General features: G+C 37.9%; 1 protein-coding gene across 2 annotated transcripts in view; it reads right to left on the bottom strand.

Annotated features, from left to right (window-relative positions):
* Positions 1-10,329, bottom strand: part of LOC149828082 (cysteine protease ATG4B-like) — a 43,605-nt gene extending 33,276 nt beyond the window's left edge. For both annotated transcript variants that reach the window (XM_090018639.1, XM_090018641.1), the window contains exons 1-2: positions 10,149-10,329; positions 9,953-10,080 (exon numbers count right to left, since the gene is read on the bottom strand). The gene's annotated coding sequence lies outside the window, so the exon portion shown is untranslated. The remainder of the gene's footprint in view (positions 1-9,952; positions 10,081-10,148) is intronic.
* Between the last annotated feature and the right edge of the window lie 12,084 nt (positions 10,330-22,413).

Below are 22,413 nucleotides of genomic sequence, written 5' to 3' on the forward strand. Positions count from 1 at the left end.
AGAGGCAGGGAGCAGGGGCTCCCTGCCTGCCAGAACAGAGAAGGCAGGGGAGGGAGCAGAGGCTCCCTGCCGAACCTGCCACAACAGGACAGGGGGTGGCACCCCCTGTCGGAACACGAAGTTGGATAGGGGGGTGCAGTCCCCTACTAGAAACGAGACAGGCAGGCGACGACAAGATCAAGGCAGGGGGGCGAAGCCCCCTGTCGAAAAACAAACGAGATACAGGGGGCTTCGCCCTGCCCGAAAAACCAGAGGCGGTAGGGGAGGCAGAGCCCCCCACCGAAAAATCGAGAGACAGGGAGCAGAGCCTCTAACCGGAAAGATCACGTAGAGGCAAGCCCCCTGTCGGAAACACCAACAGAGGCAGGGGGTCAGCCCCTGCCAGGAAACAGGAAGAAGGCAGGGGAGGCTTCGCCCCTACCGGAAAACCAAAGGAGGCAGGGGCTTTGCCCCTTGCAGGGAAAAACAAAAGTAGGGGGAGCCTCGCCCCCTACTGGCAAACCACTGGAGGCAGGGGTAGGACCCCCTGCCGGGAAGCAACAAGAGGCAGGGGGTGGAACCCCCTGCCGGAAAACGATCACAAGGCAGGGGGCTTCGGCCCCTGCCGAGGAACAATAGAGGGCAGGGGGGCTTCTCCCTCTGCCGAGAATATAAAAAGAGGCAAGGGGGCAGAGTCCCTGCCGAAAAACAAATGAAGGCAGCGGGAACAGGCAGGGGGCGGAACCCCCTGCCGGAAAACCACTGGAGGCAGGGGACAGAATCCCCAACCGAAATACAACAGAAGGCAGGAGGCTTTGTCCCCTGCCGAAAAAATCTGAAAGAGGCAGGGGCGGGCTCCGCCCCTACCGGGAAAACCCACTAGAGGCAAGGGACAAAGCCCCCTGTCGGCGATAAGAAAGGGAAAAAGGAAAAGGGGAGAAGGGACAATACCTGCGAAGACCGACAAACGTCGACTGACGGCTGGCGATGGTCGCCAGCAAACAAAAGAAGAGGACGAAGGAGCGGTAAGCAGTGGTGGTGGCGTTGTCGCCTGGCGGCGGTGCTCGCCGACGACGGCAGGTGGCCGGAGGCGGCAGCAGCGGGTGAAGGTCGTCGACACGATCACCAACGGCTTCGATCGTCGACGGTGACAGAGAAAGGGGAGGAGACGGGAGTCAGAGTAGAGAGAGAGAGAAGGGGCGAGGGTTTTTCCCCTTGTCTCACAACCTGTGTCATTAAAAAGGCGCAGGCTCTCGATCCTTCGAGAAGTCGGGTCGCGGGTCCAGGTTGAACTCGGATCCGACACGACGGACCAACCCCGACACGTGTCTGACACAATTTTTTTTTTACAGGCTTTACAAAAAGAGCCCAAAATATATCATCATGCATCAAAATCAAATAGATGGATCGAGACTGAATAAAGAGATGAAGGCACTATATGAGTGTCAAACATGAGAAATTGTGTTAAGACCTCTTAATAAAAATGTTGTGGGATCAAAGTGGGTGTATAAGATTAAATATAAACCGGATGGGAGCAAAGAGAGATATAAGGCTCGACTGGTAGCAAAGGGATTCACACAAGAACACAGGTTGGACTATGATGAGACTTTTAGCCCAATGGTAAAAATGGGAACAATATGTCACATTTTGTCCCTTGCAATTGATTATGGTTGGATGTTAAGCCAATTGAATATTAAGAATGTGTTTTTACATGGAGACTTTGAACGAGGAAGTTTACATGGAACAACCTCAGGGATATATTAAAAAGAACCAAATCATATATCATGTTCCAACCATATTATTGAGATCAAAGAAGTCCTGAGTCGAAGGTTTAAAATGAAAGATTTGGGAAGGCTTAAATATTTCTTGGGAGTGGAGGTTGATAGAGGAAAGGATACATTGTTGCTGATGCAACACAAATATACCATTGATTTATTAAGTAAAGTTGGTATGAAAGATTGCAAGTCTCTTCTGACCCCTAGCCCTTTAAATCAAAAGCCCAGTTATGATAAAGGAGAAGCTTATGAAGATCCCACCAAATACAGGAGTATTGTAGGCATGCTTCAATACCTCACATTTACTCGATCAGATGTTTATACAGTAAATCAGGTATCCCAATATATGCACTGTCCGAGAATTAGTCAAGTAGAGACTGTTAAAAGAATTCTTCGATATCTTAAAGGCACACTCAGGGATGGTCTTTCTTACAAGAAAAGAGATGAGAATAAGAGTGTGATGACAATAATGGCTTACTCCAATGCAAATTGGGCAAGTGATTCGGATGAACGAAGGTCAATTTTAGGATATAGCATTTTTGTTAGAACAAATCTTATTTCATGGAGCAGTAAGAAACAGAAGGCAGATGCTCGTTCTAGCATAGAAGTTGAGTATAGGGCTATGGTTGCGGCATCTTCAGAAGTGAGATGGCTTAGATAATTATTAAGTGAATTAGGTCATAAAATGTCATGTTCAATGTTATTTTGTGATAGCCAAACTGCAATTAAAATTTCACATAATCCAATTTAGCATGGAAGAACGAAGCACATTGTAATAAACCGGCACTTTATCTGAAACAAGATAGAGAATGGTGAGATTGAAGCTAAATTTGTAGGAACAGAAGAACAAGTGGCTGATATGTTCGCAAAGGGACCGTGCAAGCATCGTTTTTTGTTTCTAAAAAACAAGTTGTCCATGATTTTAACCATGTACAACTTGAGAGAGGTTGTAGGAACATGATATATGGTTTGGATCCAGATCTGGATCCACATTAGGATTCATTGTGAAATATGTTACTTTGTAAAAACACATTTTGTGTGTATTTTATTCTACCTGCCTATTTTATCCTGTATCTCTTATTTGTGATATATTATAGTCTGGGGGTAATATTGTACTTTTGTTGTAACAGTTATAGAAAGACAACCATATAATGAGGAAACCCCACACGTCTAGAGGATTGACATTTTTTGGGGTATTCATAGCAGCCTCCTCCTCTCCATTTCTTTTTCCTCATGATTTTGGTGGATGATCCCTGACTTTCAGGTAGAAGGCCCTTAAAAGGATTAGTTGAGGCCTAGGAGGGACTAGTCAACCTAGGTGGGACCAAAAAAATTAAACATCAAAAAAAGCAAAAATTTTATAATAAATAATTAAATTAAGTAACAAACATATGATTGTAACTATGGATGAAATGTGTAATTCAATGTAACATGTCGCAAAATTCATGACATTGCATAATATTGAACATACACCAAAACTTGGGGCACGCCATCAGATTACTCTATACACATATATATACATACATACATATATATATATAGAGAGAGAGAGAAAATGAGGATTATCCTATCGGTGTTTCGTTAGGTCACTCTTAGGGCCCTCCAAAAATCATAGCTTTTAGATATTTTATACATGATCTTAACCTGTCACTTGGGTGCGGGTGCGAGTCCAGAGGGTATGAAATGGCAATTTCAAAAAATGTGGGTACGGGGACATGCCTATATATATTAAATATTGCATAAATAAATTCAAAATAAGTTGAATATAATCTAAATATATATATGCTATATCTAAAATATATATTATATACTGAAAATATAAAGTTACAAACTGAAAATATAATTATAAATTGAATACAAACTTGTATGTACGAAGGGAGGGTAAAATGACGTGTCCAGGTGTCGACACGGGAACACGCGTGTTGACACGAGCACAGAGGGCAAAATGGAGCGTTTGAATGACATAGATCTTAGCCGTTAGATGGTTTATGATTGTTGTTAAATGAAGAACATATAATTGATTAAGCACAGAGTTACCGGAAGCGCCTAGGTAAGTGGGGAAGCGCGCTTCGGAAGCACGGAACATCGCGCTTCCGAAACGCGTGGGGAAACACCATTTTTAAATGGAAAGCGTGTTTCCCTTTAATGGGAAGAGCGCTTCCCTTTAATGGGAAGCGCGTCCCATCACGCTTCCCCCATTTTTCAATTTTTATTTTATTTTTTAATTTTTATTTTTATTTTTATTTTTCACTTCTCCCTCGCTTCCTAAGTCGCTTCCGGTTTGCTTCCTAGGTCGCTTCCGAGACGATTCCCGATTCGCTCCTAAGTGGTCCCACGCTTCCCGCTTCCTAAAATTTTGAAAGTACCTTGCTTCCCACTCCTGCTTCCCGTTTCCCGCTCCCGCTTCCTCAACTGGCAACCATGATTAAGCATCTTTATGCTCAAATGTGTATTTTAAAAAGGTAAAAAATCATTGGTTGATATCGTACTAAAATTTTATGATAAAATGTTTACATTTTTTATATCAAATCAATTTGAAACAAAGCTTGTTTTTTAATAAATAAGTATTGATAAATACATCTAATGGTTCAAATTGAGCATAAAGCACCTAAAATTTTGATATTTGGAGGGTCTTAACAGTGACGTAAAGAAAAAAGGGATAGGATGAACCACATTTTGATATATATATATATATATATATATATATATATATATGAGTTAATTTACATTAAACTAGTTGTGTTTAACATTAGATGGATTCAACGTTATTAAAATGAGTAAAGAGCCATTAAAAGAATGGTATTTTTTAAAATGCATGCTTACTTTTATGAGCACTACAGGTCGAAAGAATTGAAAAAGTCAAACACCTTTTCTAAAAAAGTAACTTTATGAATCTATCAAATTTACCCTTTTTATCTAAACAAGTAATCATGTATTTTTAAAAATGCCTTTTTAAGGGTATTTTAGTCATTTTAATAAGGTTGAATCCATTTAGTGTTATACACAAGTAGTTTAATGTTAGATTAACCCTATATATAGATAGATAAATAAAAAACAGATTTTATATATGTGTGTATTAGTGTGTGTGTCAAAAACACATGCATACATGTAAACAACAAAAATAAAATAAATAAAAAGAGACAAAAAGAAAGAAAAAAAGAAGAGTGGAATGATGAGATGAGGAAGAAAAAGAGAAAAAAAGAAAAGGAGAAAAGGAAGAAGAAGAAAAAGAAAAGTTGGAGGGGTGAAAGGAGGAAGAAGAAGAAAAATAAGAAAGTAAAAAAGAAAAGCAAAAGAAGAAGAAAATGAGAGAACAAAAAAAGAAAAGCTTTTGGAGAGGGAGAAAGATGAAAAAAAGGAGACAAAAATTAAAAAAATGATGCCTATGTCCCTGCGGCCTAGGCGAGGACAGCCCAGGCAGCCTAGGTCAAAAAATAGGGCCGTACCACCTAGACCCACAAGCCAATATGGTGGCCCTACACCTAGCCAGAATAGGCAGAGTTTTTGACAAGGACTTAAAACCATCACCTCTATTTTGGAAGGAAAAGTGACATGCCAAAAGGCTTTTTTATATCACAATAATTGTGCAAAATATATATAATATCAAATCTCTTTAATATTTTTAACAACCTAAAATGAGCTTAAGCTCAAACTTAACTTGTTTGACTAAATGGAACTCCTGGTTAAGCTTAGTAGTCAAAAGCATAGGTGCTAGGCCCTAAAAGACAGCGGGCACCTAGGCAACAACTAGTCATTAAGGTCACGTTTGCTTTGGTCACTGGTGGGGATGATAGTAAGAAGGGTCAATCTTGTGACCAACTTTCACAAGATTTAAGGCAAAACAATCACAGTTGGCAATCACAATCACAACTTGTACTTTTCTCATGTTTCACTAACCTTGAGAAATTGTTGTAATTGTGACTAAAAAACACAGGATCTTGAGAAAATCCAAGAATCACATGTCATTGCAAGCATGTTGTAACTAAGGACCCAATCTTTTCTTGCTATCTTTTTTTTGTAAAATTTCAAACAATAACAAATGCTAGAAATAACAACCTTAAGAGAAAAAATGAAGTAAAGCACAAGATGAGGGATGAACAACAAAAAGAGATGGAGAGAAGAAAAAGAGGGAAGGGGAAGCAGAAGGGATACCTGATTTTCTAGACCTTCACCTCCCTTCTTTCATGTTAGAGGGTGAAGGAGAGAGGGCAAGGAAGAAAAAGGAGCAGGAATGTCAGGTCTTACCATCCAACTCCCCTTCCTCCCTGCTTCCTAACAGAAAAAAAGGTTAAACTCTAACAGCAGCTAGGTGAGCTAGTGACTGGCTGACTAGGAAGGTGGGACTGGTCAATCAGCTAGTGCCTAGGTTGACTAGGTGATTAGTTGACCAACCAATTGTGCTATTGACTTTTAAGTTCATAAGCTCAACCATAGATCATGTATTAAACAACGTGCTCAAACTGAGATTGTAGCAAGCCAAGTTTGTTGCCCACCCATATACACACAAACATGGTGAACAATACTCCCTAAGTAATCTGATTTTTGTTCCCTTCGTATACAAGATCTTGTTCCTACTACCAGTTTCTTAACCCCCTTTTAATCATATAACCCCTAACCAAAGTCGGATCTCATAGTTTGATTGGAAGAGTTGCACTATGTCAACAATGGTATCTTATGTTCAAATCCCCACAAGGGACATCCCTTAGCTTGACTATGAGGGGATAAAAAAATGTCATCCCAAAGCCGTAGTTTCCTAGCTTAAAAAGGTAAGCAGAACATCTTGGATTTAAAGTAATCAAAGATCCAAACAAGAACCAAACTCCAAGTAATAGCCAAATTTAAAGACAGGTCCCACAGTAAATATTAATTCCAATTCCAACATAAAACCAAATTCAAAGCCTAATAAAACTTAGACCAACTAATAGGTCCTTCTAGAGTTCCTTTAGATGTCAACTTGCATCAAGATCATTTCTAAGATCTTTAAGTTGGCTGAATTTAGAAAGCTTAAATATGGCTGTCCTAGTATGTTTGACTCAATGGCCAATACGGAGAAACTACAGTCATGAGCCTCTTTGACACATGATCACTGGTAGGAATTTTGCTTGGATAACCGTGTAGAAGTCAACTTAGGCATTTGTGGTCAATGATCTGTTTGAAGAACTTTCTATTTGAAGATCTGTTTATCTACATAACCAAAGTATAACTTTTCAAGCTCATAGTATAGAGCATGAACCAATAGAATTTCTAATTGTTATTGATGAAATCATTGGAAGGTAGACATTGACATCAAGTTATCAAAAGCATACATAAATTGTTTTATGATAGACAAACCTAATGTATGCATGACATCCTAGCACATCAATCTTTAATTGCATTGAACAATGTAAATTTGTCTAAAGCATTAAATTACATATAGACAATATTGTTCCTTCCATTGACTAGAGTGCTTGAATTATGAGCACGTGGAGTTTATGGATGTGTTACACACACACACACATGGAAGCACACAAACACCCATCCATCCACTCACCTGTCTACAATCCCCATACATGCACATTGTAAGTATCGTACAATATCATATGATAAGGTATTATACGTATCGTTACTATGAGGTTTTTCAATACGATACATACATGTATCTCGATACAAGTGTGTAGCGTATGATACAACCCCGTAACTTACGATATGACCCTGTATCTTACGATACACTACGATACGGGGCGTACCTTAAGATACGCTATAAATGCAGTTTAAATGCCCTTATTTCAATTTTTATTTTTAAACATATAAGGCCCCTTGGGGCTAGTTCATATTCATCCCTAAAGAGCTTAAGAGTGATTTAGAGATATTTTTTTCCAACAAAAAAGAAAATGATGTTGATGATACTCAATGATTGACATTATCTAATTCATTTTTGCTTGAAAAATTAAAAAAATAGTTATGTAAAATTTTTAAGCAATAAAAAAACACTGTTTTTTTTTGTTTATGCAAACATACATTATTATGAATCTTGTGATTTATTAGCTTAGATTCATTATTTAATATGTATATTATTTCATAGTTTGCATTTTTCTTGTGAGATTGCCATTTATAGCATATTATCTTGATTATTTAATGTTCGATGTCTTATGCATGCCAAGCACAAAATTGTTTTTATATGTAATATTATAGTTTTATCTTATGCAATTCGTCATTGTTTGATGATGTCTTATGCAGCTCTTAGCGACATAAATGCTTCATATGAGATTTTATGGTTGTATTTTGTGAAATTCATCATTGTTTCATGTGTTATGATTTTTTTAGAATTTATTTAAGTTTTTTTTATTTTTCTTGATTTTTTTTATTTTTTGAAAAAAAAATATTAAAACTTTATGATTTTTTATGATACGATACGTATCTAGCTTTGGGCCCGACTGATACGGGTTACGATACGATACTTACAACCTTGGCCATAAGCACACATGCACATACATGGACACAATGATAGCACACATCAAGTGTACGGTCAGGTCCAGTCTCAAGTTGGGTTTGGGGACCTACTTTCGCTTTAGTTTAGGTCATTAAGGGTTTTGGTCAGGACCTTGGTTGTTCCAGGTTAAGTCTTGGTGTTAATGTAAAGGAGGTCCAATTAGAAGGGTCTGCAGTTTAAGGCTTCTTAAGGTTGACTATTTATACTCTTATGTAAGAATGAATTGAATCATTCAATGAAGTTCTTTTAAGCCAAGAAATTGTTTGGTTGGAAACCAAGGTTGGAAACCAAGGTTGGAAACCAAGGTTCCTCTCTCTCTCTCTCTCTCTCTCTCTCTCTCTCTCTCTCTCTCTCTCTCTCTCTCTCTCTCTCTCTCTCTCTCTCTCTCTCTCTCTCTCTCTCTCTCTGCCTTTAAGGAAGTAAATGGTTCAAACTCGACTAGGATCTATGCATTACCGAGTCCGACCTAATCGAATCAGGAGTCAGATTCAAAGTCGAATGGGCATCAGCTAAAATGAATCCAGATTTAACTACCTTAAAATCCAGCATCTACATGTATTTGGATTTGGACCTTGGTCAGATTTGGATTTTATCTTGGTTGCTATGGATGAACTACAGCAGCAAGTTTCCCTTAATTCCTTGGACAAGAAGCCGCATAAGGCACCACAACAACTCTGCTTCTCCTTATGGTGAGCTACCAATCTAAGGCACCTGACCGAAACATTACTTGCCCAGTTCTGAACATGACTTAGACAAAAAGAACTAGCCTCTAAAGTGCAGCCCACTACAGACCAGCATACATCCCACTTACACAACTAGTTTTATTCTGCAGATCTCTCATAGAAACTGATTTTGAATTGATCCCTCACACAGATTACTGTCAGATCTACTGGATTGCAATATCAAACTTTCAAAGCTAAGTGCGGATGATGAGTCTGACAACCCAAAGGAAGATGTGCTGAATGGAAGGACCATGCCATGAGGACAAGGGGTGTGTACAAACATGGTAGAATGATAGCATAGGTTTAGTCCATGTTGGGTCGGTGCCAAGTTGGGTTTTTTAGAGGTCCTACTTTGGATTGAGTTTAGGTCATTATGAGTTTTGGGTTTTGGATTACATTTTGGTTGTTTTGGAGTCTTGGAGTCAATGTAAGAGAGGCCCCTTTAGAAAGGTCAATAGTTTAGCACGGTTGGCATTCTCAGAATTCAGTATCGGGATCTCCTGCCTGCAACTAGATGACTCGCCAGAATCAAGGTATTTTGTTTAATTTATTAAAATTAAATCATAAACATATACATAATAAATCCATCCTACAGTAATTAAATAACCTAAGGTCTTAAACTAATCATTAAGATAGAAAAAAAATGAACAAATTTTCGCTAAGTATCATTACTGTTTAACTAAATTCAACATCAAAGAAATCTAGCATCATATATCTATACATTACCATCATACATTTATATATTTATTAAAATCAAATAATAAACATATAAATTTTCTTCGATGTATAAATATGTTCAACTATACCGTCCAACAAATCCAAATTCCAAAGACATTAAAACAAAATAAGCAATAGAAATGAAGCAGACTAGCAGAGGTAAAACAAGAAAAAGAATCAGATCAAAGATCATAAATCAACATCTACAAGCTACGAAATTTCATCATGAGCGATTTGGACGAAAATATCCACAAAGATAACAAAATCAAGGGGGAAAATGATCCACAAACCAAGAACTAAATTCCCCAACTCCAGATTCGAGTCTGCAACGGTGCGATTGAGACCCCAATCGGCGTCAAAAAGAAGTGCAGAGTAGCGTGCCATCAATGGCGGTCAAACTCGAACCCAAGCATAGCCCCTATCCAAAGAGAGGCGCAGAATTCAGAAGATCGTCAATGGAGAGAAAGAGAGAGAGGACTTGCCTACCTGCCTCGGTACCTCCTCCTTTGCCGGCTCCCTTTGGCCTTGACTCACCGGAAAATCCCACCGGTCACCGGCGGCGGACCGGCGTCAAGAGCAATTGACAGAGGGAGGGTGAGAAAGAGAAAGAAAGGGGGGGTGGGGGATGTGAATAAGGACGAGAGACGAGAGGGTTCCCTTCTTGTTTTCCTTTTTTTTCTCTTATAACCGTGTTATATGTTGAATCGGACGATTCGTATCAGTTTGTGACTCAGCCGATTTTATCAAATTTCCGCAGTTTTGGAAAAGTAGTAACGAGTTTATCAACTTTTTATTTTTTTTACTCGAGAGTCGAGAGGACTCGGATCCAAGACGATTCAACCGAGTCACGAGTTTGACTGGTGCAGAAATATGGTTTGGTAGGGCTGCCTAGGGTGATGGTCAATCGAATCATTGAATCAAGTTCTTGTAAGCTGTTTGGTTACGGACATCAAGATTCCATAAAACGCTAACCCTCTCTCTCTCTCTATAGCTTTCTCATATAACCTACCTTGGCTGGCTGGACTAGCTAGCGGCTAAGGCCCCCTTGCACATCCAAGCTATGTCACAAAGGTTCCTCGACACTCATAAGTTCGAAAACAGGACACGAGGGCATGAATTTTCTAATTTTTAATCAATAAAAAACTAAATTTTTGATATTTTAAGGATAAAAATGCATTACTGAAAACATTAAAAAGTATTAAAATATTAAAATAGTAAGCATACATGTCGATGTCTGTGTTGATATGTCTGAGCATGTATGCTTGTGTCATCAGGGACATGCACCCAATACAGCGTGTCCCTGTGACATAGAATCCAAGAGTCCTTGGACGTGAGGCAACCAAGGCCATCGTGACCAGCCCGCTTTTAACGCATTGAGGGTTTTTTGATAGCCAGATTTTTGCTTGCTTTCCTTAAGCTAGGCTTGTGGTTTGGTGGAGGGGCTTGTGCATTCGCCTAGCCCTAACTGACATTTGTTACACTTATGTCAAACTTGATAAAAAAACATGAAATAAACCTGGAGCCTTTCTTGACCTGTTTGCTGACATGTTTATTGGGTTGTAGATTTCATTAGGCTAAGTTTAACCCGGTTTTTAACACGCACAACGGCCGACTGATTGTTCACTAAAAACATAGGTTTCAACAAAGTTAAAATACCATGTAGGGGGCTGATGCCCACACAATGCCTGAAGGTCCAAGAAATTGAGAACCTAATTACAAGGAAATCAATGGTCCAATGCTTCAATGAACTACACATATAGCTATAGAGTCCTAAGAGCATGTTTGGTGGTTTGTCCACCGCGTGATTTGGGACAGTGTGGCCACAAATAATGCGGTCGCTACTAAACTACGGATGTAGCGGACGAGTGGAAGGCACGTCCACCACCACATCTCTAGAACGGTATTTCACTGTTTCAATTCCCCCGCCGTTACACCGAGAACAAGACAGGGAACGTTCCAAAAAAAAAAAATAGGTGGGGTAATACCCCCGACACCCGCCTGTTCTCGCCTAACCCCTTTTCTCCTCTCTCTCTCTCTCTATATATATATATATCAGCCACCTCCTGCAAGCCTCTCTTCGGCACTTCCCTCCAGCAAAGAACATGACCATCACTTTTCCCTTTGAAGGGGGGAGGGGGAAACCTTTCAAAAGGTATGCCTCATCGTCTTCACCATTTCTTCCATGCCTCTCTCTAAAACCCTAAATCCTAACCTCTCTCTAATAACCTTCCTCGGTGATTGAGTGGGGTTTTAGGACTTATCCATATCTTTCCTACTGATTAATTTGCTCTTTTGGGCTATGCTTTTCTCGATTGCATTGAGAAATGTTGTTTTTCATAGAGTCTATAAGCTCAAAGATGGTTTTGTTGTTAGGGTTTTTAATTGATAGTTGTGTGTTTACTTCATTGGTGTGTTCTTCTCTTGTTTATGTATGAGATGGATTTACAATAGAATGATGAAGTGCGCGTGTTTATTTTCGTGTATTGAGGGTTTTACTTTCGTTGATGAAGCATGCCTTTGCCATCTTCAGAAAAAAAAAAACTTTTATGATTATTATCTTTTTTTGTTTGTTACTAGCCGAGGATCATCTTTGGAAGGGATCTTGAGTTTATAGAATTTTTTTTCTGTATGCACTATGACCTTACATAGGTTAAGATAGTGATTATTGCATCTTAGGTGGTTGTAGTAAAAGGTTGAAGACCTCTATGTAGAATCTCGATTTTCAGCTCATTTATAGTTGGCGTATTGTTAGTTTTGTATTTTTATATTTTTATTTTTTAAATATCGAGTGGAAAGAGAGAGGTAGAGAGGGATTGTGAATGCTATGGTGACGTGAGAGGGGGAGAGGAAAGTATGGGAAGGGGATAGGAGATAGAGAAAGGGTGTGGGATTGGGTTGAGTGTGAGAGAGAGATAAGGAGAAATGTTGTTGGTTAAGGGCTTTCTTGATCATAGAGCCTTCTCCTTTCAAGGAAGGAGCCTATTCTACTAGAAAAGTAGGCCAATAAAGGTGAACCTTTCAAAGAAAAAAATTCATTAGATGATCCTCTACTAACTAAATACAGGAGCTTATATAGGATATTTGGCAATTTGAATTATTCAAATGGAGTCTAGGCCGACCATCTGTTATCATCGCAAAATTTTTCCTCCCTCTCCCTCTGCGAGAGTGAGAAAAAACGATTGTGAGTCAAACTCGACCAAAGTTTTGAAAATTACTCGCCTCCGTTTTGAAAATTTGCAGAAAAATTTCGTGGAATGGGATTCATCTGTCGGTACGAGGTTCAACCGTTTCTAGCGCCTTTACCAGGGGTAATTGAACCAATGATCAATTGTGTGCTTTGACTAAGTTAAATTATCTAAATTATGCTATGTTTTCCTAGAATGCAGAGAGAATCAGGCTTGTGTTATGAAATTTTGAAAAGATGCAAGCTTTGAGAAAATATGATGTTTGCTTTAGAAAATTAGATGTACTTGAAAAATGATTGGAAAAGTACTTGAAAATTGAATTCCTGGAAAAATCATTGAATTTCATTGGAAATCGGAAATTGAATTGGAAAATGAATTCTTAGGAAAATTAGATCTTTGAGAAAATTGATTTATAAAAACTTAGGATTTTTGACATTTGAGAACTTTAAAACATTGGAAAATCTTGATTTGAACTTGGAAAATACTTTGAAGTCGCATGTGAAAACTTAAGATTCTGAGAATATCAAATCTTGAGAAAGACTTAGAAATTCTTGAGAAAACTGATTTTTCTGAAATTGGAATTGGAAAATGAATTTAGAAATAATGCAAATTGAATGAATGAATATGAATTTGAATGATATTTCATTGAGGAATTGAGAAATCCTTTTGAGTTTTGAGAAATGCAGTGCATTTTTTAAGTTATCCTAAGAGTGTAGGCTGAATGTGGTTAATGTGAAGATCATAAATATTGGTTTTCTTCGTATTCTGACTATGGCCATAAATACGAATCCCACCAAATTCGTGAACTTCATAAGAGCTTGTGCACGTGCCATTCGTGTTAACCATAGTGGATTTGGAAAAATGTGCATAAATGATACATCAGATATTGAAAATTGTTGAAATTAAACTATATATAATGCAGTCATATTTTATGCAGGAATGTAACTCTTATTCTAATTTATTACATCCTTACATTGAATTGAAATAAAATAAAATAGCTAAGTCTTCTTCTTGGATATCCCTGTAAAACTAAAAAACAATGTTAACATAGAAATGTAGGTTTTTCTGAATTTATCCAAAAATATTGAAAATTATCGGGTATTATTCAGATATAAACCCCAATTCATACCTCCCTGATATAAACATGAGAAATAATGAATAAATTTTGAAAATAAACTTGGAAATTCGAAATTGGGGTTAAAATGACCAAAACACCCCTGATGATCTTGAAATCAGGATTTTCTGAAAGAAAATTTAGAAATTTGAAAATCAAATAAAATAAATCAAACATAATATGATAAAATATGATGATATGCATGAAAATTTGGAGAATTAGAAATTGGAATTTCGAAATTGAGGTCAAAATGACCAAAATGCCCCTGATAACAAGAATATGGCCTTGAAATCAGGGTTTTCTAAAATAAATTTTGCAAAAATGGGAAATTGAAATGCAAATGACATGGAAATTAACCCTAATATGAAATGACATGCTTATTTATATGATAAAAACCCTAAAATGGCAAAAATATCATAAAATGTCAATTTTAACTTGATTTTCGCCTGATTTTCGCTTCTGAATTTAAAAATAAATTAACATATAAAGCAAATAAACTTGGAATTGAGCCAAATTTGGTATGGACACCTAGACTAACCCTAAAAACAGAATGGAGCTCTAAAATCTATTTTTTTGTATTTTCTTAATATGGAAAATAACTAAAATCCTAAAAAAATCAAAATTTTGCCTAAAATGCTGATTCTAAATGGGATTTCGGATATCAAACTTCCATAAAAATTTCCCAAATTTTATGGAGTGACAGAGGACAGTTAGGCAAGGATTTTTGCCTTTTACAGATTTTGGTTTTGACCTATGTTCGGAGCTTGACAGCTCCGACAAGTCGGATCGGAATCCGGCGACTCTAGGATTTAGGGTAAACAGATAGGTTTCGGGAGAAAATGTGGGGAAAATAGCAGACAGATGGGAAAATGGCTGAATTGTGAGAAACTGACTTTGACAAATAGAGGCAAATTTCATCTTTTTACAATAATGGAATTAGGGTTACGGTTTGGAAATTGGCACACTATTATCAGAGACCTAGATCTTTGAAAATTTTGGATGTGAGAATCTGTCAGACAAAAAATATAATTTTGGAAAAATACTTAGACAATCTTAAAAAAATTTAAATTTTGGGAAATGACAGAGAAATGAGTTAGGAACAACTTTCATGTTGAAAGTTTTGACAAACGACTTATGGATTGAACAGACACAACACATTAGGGTCAATCTATACCCTGACAAGGAAAAATCGAGGTTTTCTCAGGGATCTGAAAAAAAACGATTTTTAACAGAGGTCAAATCTACCTTTAAAAATTCCAAAATTTTCAGACAATTAGTAGATTCTACCGTGAATCTACTGTAATTTTTAAGGGAGATTCGGATCGTCCATTTAAAAGATCCCATAGGTTCTTGTCTGCTAAGACAGAAATTGAAATTTCTGGTGGGTTCAGAACCCGATTTAGGATTTGATTTATTTTATGGAGTTTAAGAATTCGACTCAATTAAGAGTTTTTTGCAGGAAATCAGAGTCACATAAATGCATTTAGCCTAAAAATATCAATATTTATTGAAGCAAAGGTGTGCATAAAATGGCAGTATAAAATACTATAAGACTTGAATGAAATTAAACTAAATGCATGAGTTAAATAAAAAAATGCTATAACATTAAACGTGATACTTAAGATATGAAACCTACATCAAACCCATAACACAATAAAGAAAAAGAATCCAGGGAAATATGGCCTACCTTTTGATGTTAGCTATTGGATCAGGTGATTTCATCCATGGAAAGGATGAAACACCATGTCTGATAACACCCTTGTGAAGAATACTTTTTATTTATTTAACTTCATAACTTGGATTTACCCTTGTACCGATTAAAGTGATTGTAGTGGAGGCTGCTGGGCTATGGTGACAGCTTCAAAGCTTGCTGCAAAGAGAGGGAGCAACTGGATTCGACTGGAGCATGTAGCAGTTGCTGGTGGTGTTGCAGGTGGCTTGGAGCTGGATCAAAGTTGTGATTGGCGCAGGTGGTTGTAGCTGCTGCAACTGATGGCCGACGTCTTGAGCTATCACCAAGAGGGTTGGAGAGGTTGTTGTTGTGGTAGTGGTTGTAAGGAGGTTGCTGAAGGTGTGGAGGATGCTGCAGCAATGGGGGCCAAGAGAGAGGGTTTTTGAGAGGCTAAGGAAGAGAGAGATGTGAAAGAGAGAGAGGCATGGCCAACGTATGGTCTCTTTTGATTGTTGAGGGAGGAAGGAGGCTTTACGTGAATGGCTGGAGAAATAGGGAAAGGAAGGGAAGAAGGAAAGAAAGGAAAGAAGGAAAAGAAAGAAAAAAAAGGAAAGAAAAAAAGAGAGGGAAAGAGAAAAAAAATCTGGAATTTTATTTTTTGTTTTTTATTTTTTTATTCTTTTCTACATGTGGTGCCACCTTTGAGTGGGCTCACATGATTTTTCAAAAGGGGTTTAAAAGTAAGCCCGCATAATTTCTAAAAAAAAAAAAATTTAAATCCCTAAAAGGTTTCAGTGTGACGCCACTTAGAGTGGGTTCAATTTCTAAATTTGAAATTCATTTTGACAATTATATGGGTAAAATAGTCTTTTCAGAAAATTTCCAGACGAAACGAGCTATTTTTGGTAGTTTTTTAAACGAGCTCGGATTTTGAAGTTCAATACCTCGTTGCGAAGCAAATCCAGCGTAGAATTTGAAAATTTGAGTTTGAAATAAATTTAGATTGTTTTTCTTGGAAAAATATTTCCAAATTTAGACTTTCGGGGGTAAAAATGTCAATTTTAGAAACCCAGGATTTGAAATTGATTTATGAAAACTTTTAAAACTCAATCTGGATTGAAATTTATAAAATTGAAGTTCTGGACTTCAAAAATGAAATGAAATGTGATGAAATGTTATGAAATGCTGAGAAATTATATAAAATGATAAGAAATGGTGTGGAATGTTATGCAAAATGCAAACCCTGAATGAAGAATTTTGGATGTTAGACCCTGATTGGCAGTTGTACCAGTTCAAAAGTGTTAAAATTGACAAAATTTGCAAAATGGTTGAAGAAATGATTTTATGGGCCAGAGTGACACTGAAGATTGGGGTGTGAGCTGGATTGAACTGAAATGAACTGGATTGAGCTGTGTTTTAGGGTCTCAGAACTCTACTGGACTGACAAGGCACTGACTCAACTAGACTCTTCGACTAAATTTTCAAGAAAAACTGTCATTTTTAGAGAAATGGTACGGAATGGTCACTAGAGTGAAGTGAATTACCAACCTGAGCTGGGTTTGAGCTAAAACAAAGGTCAGTAATACTGAGATGAACTAAAATCAAAGCTCAAACATTAGCTCACGTGACTGAACTCAGCTCAATTTCAGCTAAAAGAGCTAAGACGGGCTAAAATGGGCTCCTAGACACTTGGAAATGGTTTTGAACTGAAACTGGAGCGCTTGAACTCCTGATGAGCTCAAGTTAGACTCAGGGGAGTAGGATTGACTGGGAATGACCGACTCGAAGACAATTGGCTTGGATTTAATTGAGAAATGAGCTCATTTCTGAAGAAATGATCTCATTTTGGCAGGAATGGTCAGAAATGGAAATAATTTGTTCATTGTGAGCTCGGGTGAGCTTGAAATGATTGATATTTTAACTGTTCTGAACTGACCAACGAGCTTGGTTGACTTCGACTGACTGGGGTCTGGGATAACCTAGGGGTAAAATGATAATTTTCCTAATGAAAATGGGTAAAGTGGTGATTTTCTGAGACTGACTCGGGGTTTGACTCATACACTGACCTAACAGGGTTGGCACTGCACGAGGAGGATTATTTGAGAATGGATGAGGAAAATTTGGGGTGTTTATAGATGCTCATCTTTGCTACTAAGCCGTCTTGAGGACAAGCTTAGTGGCAAAGAAAAACACACCAAATTTGGGCTATAAAAATGCCCCAGTTAGAAGGATCTGACTGGATACGAATAAATTAGCCCTAAAGAAAATGATAGATATGAAATGGAGAATAAAAAAAAAATTCGCTTCAAAAGAAGTGAGATTCAGGTTTTGCCTTTAACCTGGATGGGGCGAGAAATACCTCATATAGAAATGAAGCTTAGGTTTGACCCTTAACCTGATCGGGAAATGAAAATGATGGGATTTTTAAAAGAAGAACTCATGATGGAACCTTCGGACTTTCGCACAATGAATCTGATAGGGGTTTTGCAAAAGGATGAAATTGGGGTCCCTAAAGCTTGAAAAGGGGTTTGATTTTGGGCGCTTCATTGCTGAGACTAAATAACTTTTGAAATTGATGACCTTTTGCGAGAAAATGATTGGTGGCTTAACCTCAAAGTCGAAATTGGACTGTCTATGGTGGGACAGTGGGGACATAGGGAAGTGTGTGAATCTGAGAGCCTAGGCGCTCAAATTATACTAAAGAAGGGAAGGAATCTTGAGAACTCCCATTATCAAGTCCTAAAAGAGTTAACAAATGATGTAAGGATACGTCAAAGATGAACCTTAAGCTCTCGCTTCACGTCAAGATAGCTAGAAAATATAGTCAAAATGTTGAAAATTGTTGTTGATTCAAAATAATTGAAAATGATGCACATTGGTGCGAAAATATTCTCTCTTTTCTACCTGAAGTATTACCTCCGACTGGGCTTAACTCTGTAGAATCAAGATTTGAATTCAAATTGCTTGCGATTGACTTTCTTTCAAGGAAGCTATCAATTTCCTTGATATGAGCAAAAAAGAGAGTATTCTTGATATTGTGAAAGCAATTGGTGAAAGAATATTGATAATAGAATTTCATAAATTTTAAAGAGCATTCTTGACAGATTTGGCAGTTTGATATCCTGAGATTCTTTTCTCATGATGATCTTTCTGCCCTCTTTTTTTTTTGACAGAATTGGAGCTCTCTTGGGTTTTTGAAAAATTTATTACATCATCCTTCATTTTGGAGATGTCCTGACGTTTCTCTCTTTTTTTTTTTGGGGGGGGGGGGGGGGGGGGAGGGGGGGGAAGGGTACGTCACAAACTCCTTCATCTCAAAGATGTTCTGATCCTTCTTTTCTCTCAGGGATTATATTGATGGTTATTGGCGCTTTGGTTGGAAATCTCTTGATGATAGCAGAAATTAAATATCCTTTAGGGTTTGTCGGGAGGCTCATCGCAGTCGCCTTCATCTTGACGGTGATCTGAACTTTCCCTGAAAGGATCTGTTACAAACTCCTTCATCTTGGAGATGATACGAATCTTCATTGGCCCCGGGGGTCTAACTCGCATAATTCATCTTCATCTTGACGACAATTGAGAGATCCCTTTTGCAGATATTTAATTGCAGCTTAGGTGATTGAGGAGATATGGAGATTGAATGGATTTTTCTGTATCACCCAAGATATTTCGACTGCCTTATTTTCCAAGAATGATCTTTAAAAATGTGTCATTGACTGCGATCAATACCGATCACTTATGGCTTTGCAACAACATTGAATTTCCTTTGCTGACCATATCGAGGACTTATTCTTTATCCTTTTGGTTGGCCAACAGAAAGATCTTGAATTTTGAATCCTTTTTTGCGAAAGCTTTGTCCTTTCGGAAGTAATACTGAAGGTATTCTGAGGTAATGTTTTTGTGCAACAAAGATTTTTGAAATCAACAAGTATTTAATGACAAATTGGCAAAATTTTCTTGAAATCTTTTATGAAAGCGAGCATTTAAAGCATGACTCAACACATCCATGACAAAAATTTTTCTCTCCTTTCCCAAAGGAGAAGATTCAGAAATAGGAAATAGAAATTACTCGTCTCTTCCCTGAAGAGGAGGTGTTTGCAAAATGAACTTTCGAAGAGAAATTAAGCTTTCGTCAAAACTTCCTAACATTAGGCTTCTCTTATGGAAATGAGGCCGGTAATAGTGAGGTCGGTGAATTGGTCATGAAGAAGCGAGTCCATCACACTCTTTCTGAAAAGAGGGTCCTCCATGATGAAATGGTCTAGTATGAAATTGAGTTCACAAGGAAAGTGAACTTTCGTCGAAGTTCTCCCTGAACTAAGGGTTCTTTGTGTGAAATTAGAATTTTATTTTGCAAACGGTTCACAAAGACACGAGTCCCTTCAAACTCTCCCTGAAAAGGGGCTAGGTGAACAAAGGATAATATGTGAAAAGAACGAGCTCCCTTGAACTCTCCCTGTAAAAAGGGTCTCTCGCAAGAGAAAATGATTGAAATTGGTATTGAGTGACCAAAAGGTCGAAATTGAAAATTGGAAATTGAAAATTGAAAATTGAAAATTTGGAATTTAGAATTTGGAAATTGATTGACCCAAAAGTCGAAATTGAAATTGGTTGACCCAAAGGTCGAAATTGAAATTGGTTGACCCAAAGGGCGAAATTAGAAATTAGAAATTGATTGACCCGAAGGTCAAAATTGGAAATATAAAATTGGAAGTTGGAAATTGGAAATTGATTGACCCAAAGGTCAAAATTGAAATTGGTTGACCCAAAGGTCGAAATTGAAAATTAGAAATTGATTGACCCGAAGGTCGAAATTGGAAATTGTTTACTGAGAACAACATGGGTTCAATAGGATTTCAGCCTAAGAACAACATTGGTTCAATTGAGAACGACATTGGTTCACTGGGAACGACATGGGTTCAATAGGGATTCAGCCTAAGAACGATACTGGTTCAATTGAGAACGACATTGGTTCACTGGGAACGACATGGGTTCAATAGGGATTCAGCCTAAGAACGACATTGGTTCAATTGAGAACGACATTGGTTCACTGGGAACGACATAGGTTTAATAGGGATTCAGCCTAAGAATGTGGATCAGGAGGACTTCAACCTATAAATCATATTTCTGAAAAATACCAATCCAAAAGGGGTTCAACCTAAGGACTGTAAAGAATATTGGATCAGGAGGACTTCAACCTACAGATCAAATTTTTGAAAAATACCAATCCAAAAGGGGTTTGACCTAAGGACTATAAAGAATATTGGATCAGGAAGACTTCAACCTACAGATCGAATTTTTGAAAGTGTGATTAGTTCCAAAGGGGTTCAACCTAAGAACCGAGGATCAGTAGGAATTCCACCTACAGATCAAATTTTTTAGAATGAGATTGATTCAAAAGGGGTTCAACCTAATAATCACTGGGTTGAGAAGGACTTTTGGTTTATAAAGGGGTTCAACCTGAGAATCGTATTGGTTTAACAGGCGTTCAACCTACAAATCACATTGGTTCCACAGGGGTTCGACCTACGAACTATCAATTCCATAGGGATTTAACCTAAGGACCACATCAGTTCCGCAGGGGTTTGACCTACGAACTATTAATTCCATAGGGATTTAACCTAAGGACCACATCGGTTTTGCAGGGGTTCGACCTACGAACTATCAATTCCATAGGGATTTAACCTAAGGTTCACATCGGTTCTGCAGGGGTTCAACCTACGAACTATCAATTCCATAGGGATTTATCCTAAGGATCACATCAGTTCCGCAGGGGTTCGACCTACGAACTATCAATTTCATAGGGATTTAACCTAAGGATCACATCAGTTCTGCAGGGGTTCGACCTACGAACTATCAATTCTATAGGGATTTAACCTAAGGATCACATCGGTTCTGCAGGGGTTTGACCTACGAACTATCAATTCCATAGGGATTTAACCTAAGGATCACATCGGTTCTGCAGGGGTTCGACCTATAAACTATCAATTCCATAGGGATTTAACCTAAGGATCACATCGGTTCTGTAGGGGTTCAACCTACGAACTATCAATTCCATAGGGATTTAACCTAAGGTTCGCATCGGTTCTGCATGGGTTCGACCTACGAACTATCAATTCCATAGGGATTTAACCTAAGGATCACATCGGTTTCGCAGGGGTTCGACCTACGAACTATCAATTTCATAGGGATTTAACTTAAGGATCACATCGGTTCTGCAGGGGTTCGACCTACAAACTATCAATTCTATAGGGATTTAACCTAAGGATCACATCGGTTCTGCAGGGGTTCGACCTACGAACTATCAATTCCATAGGTATTTAACCTAGGGACCACAGTTTAAGAAGGAATGGTTCAACTTGTGGGCTTTGAATGAACGAGGTGCTAAATTGAGTTTTGAAGAAAGATTCAAATCGAAATTCAAATCTTCAAGGGAAAACTAAATGAATTGGGTTTTGAAAGAAAATTCGAGTCAGAACTTGGATCTTCTAGACCAATTACTAAATTGCAGGAAAGTTTGGGTAGGAGTTCAAACCTTTAAAGGAAGCTAAGCAAATCGGATTTGGGAGAAAATTGAAGTCAAAACTCTAATTTTCTAGACCGATTCTAGACATTTGAATTAGATTTAGAAGAAAATTCAAGTCGAAACTCTAATTTTCTAGACCAATTCGGAAGGAAAAGAAAAACTTGAGTCGGGACTCGAATATTCGAAGGAAAACTAGATCCATTATGGAAGGAAAAGAAATTCGAGTCGAAACTCGAATCCTGAAGAAAAAGTAG

The sequence above is a fragment of the Nuphar pumila genome, chromosome 10 (genome assembly GCF_984573655.1).
Source record: "Nuphar pumila chromosome 10, dmNupPumi1.hap1.1, whole genome shotgun sequence".
In the NCBI taxonomy this organism is placed as follows: Eukaryota; Viridiplantae; Streptophyta; class Magnoliopsida; order Nymphaeales; family Nymphaeaceae; genus Nuphar; species Nuphar pumila.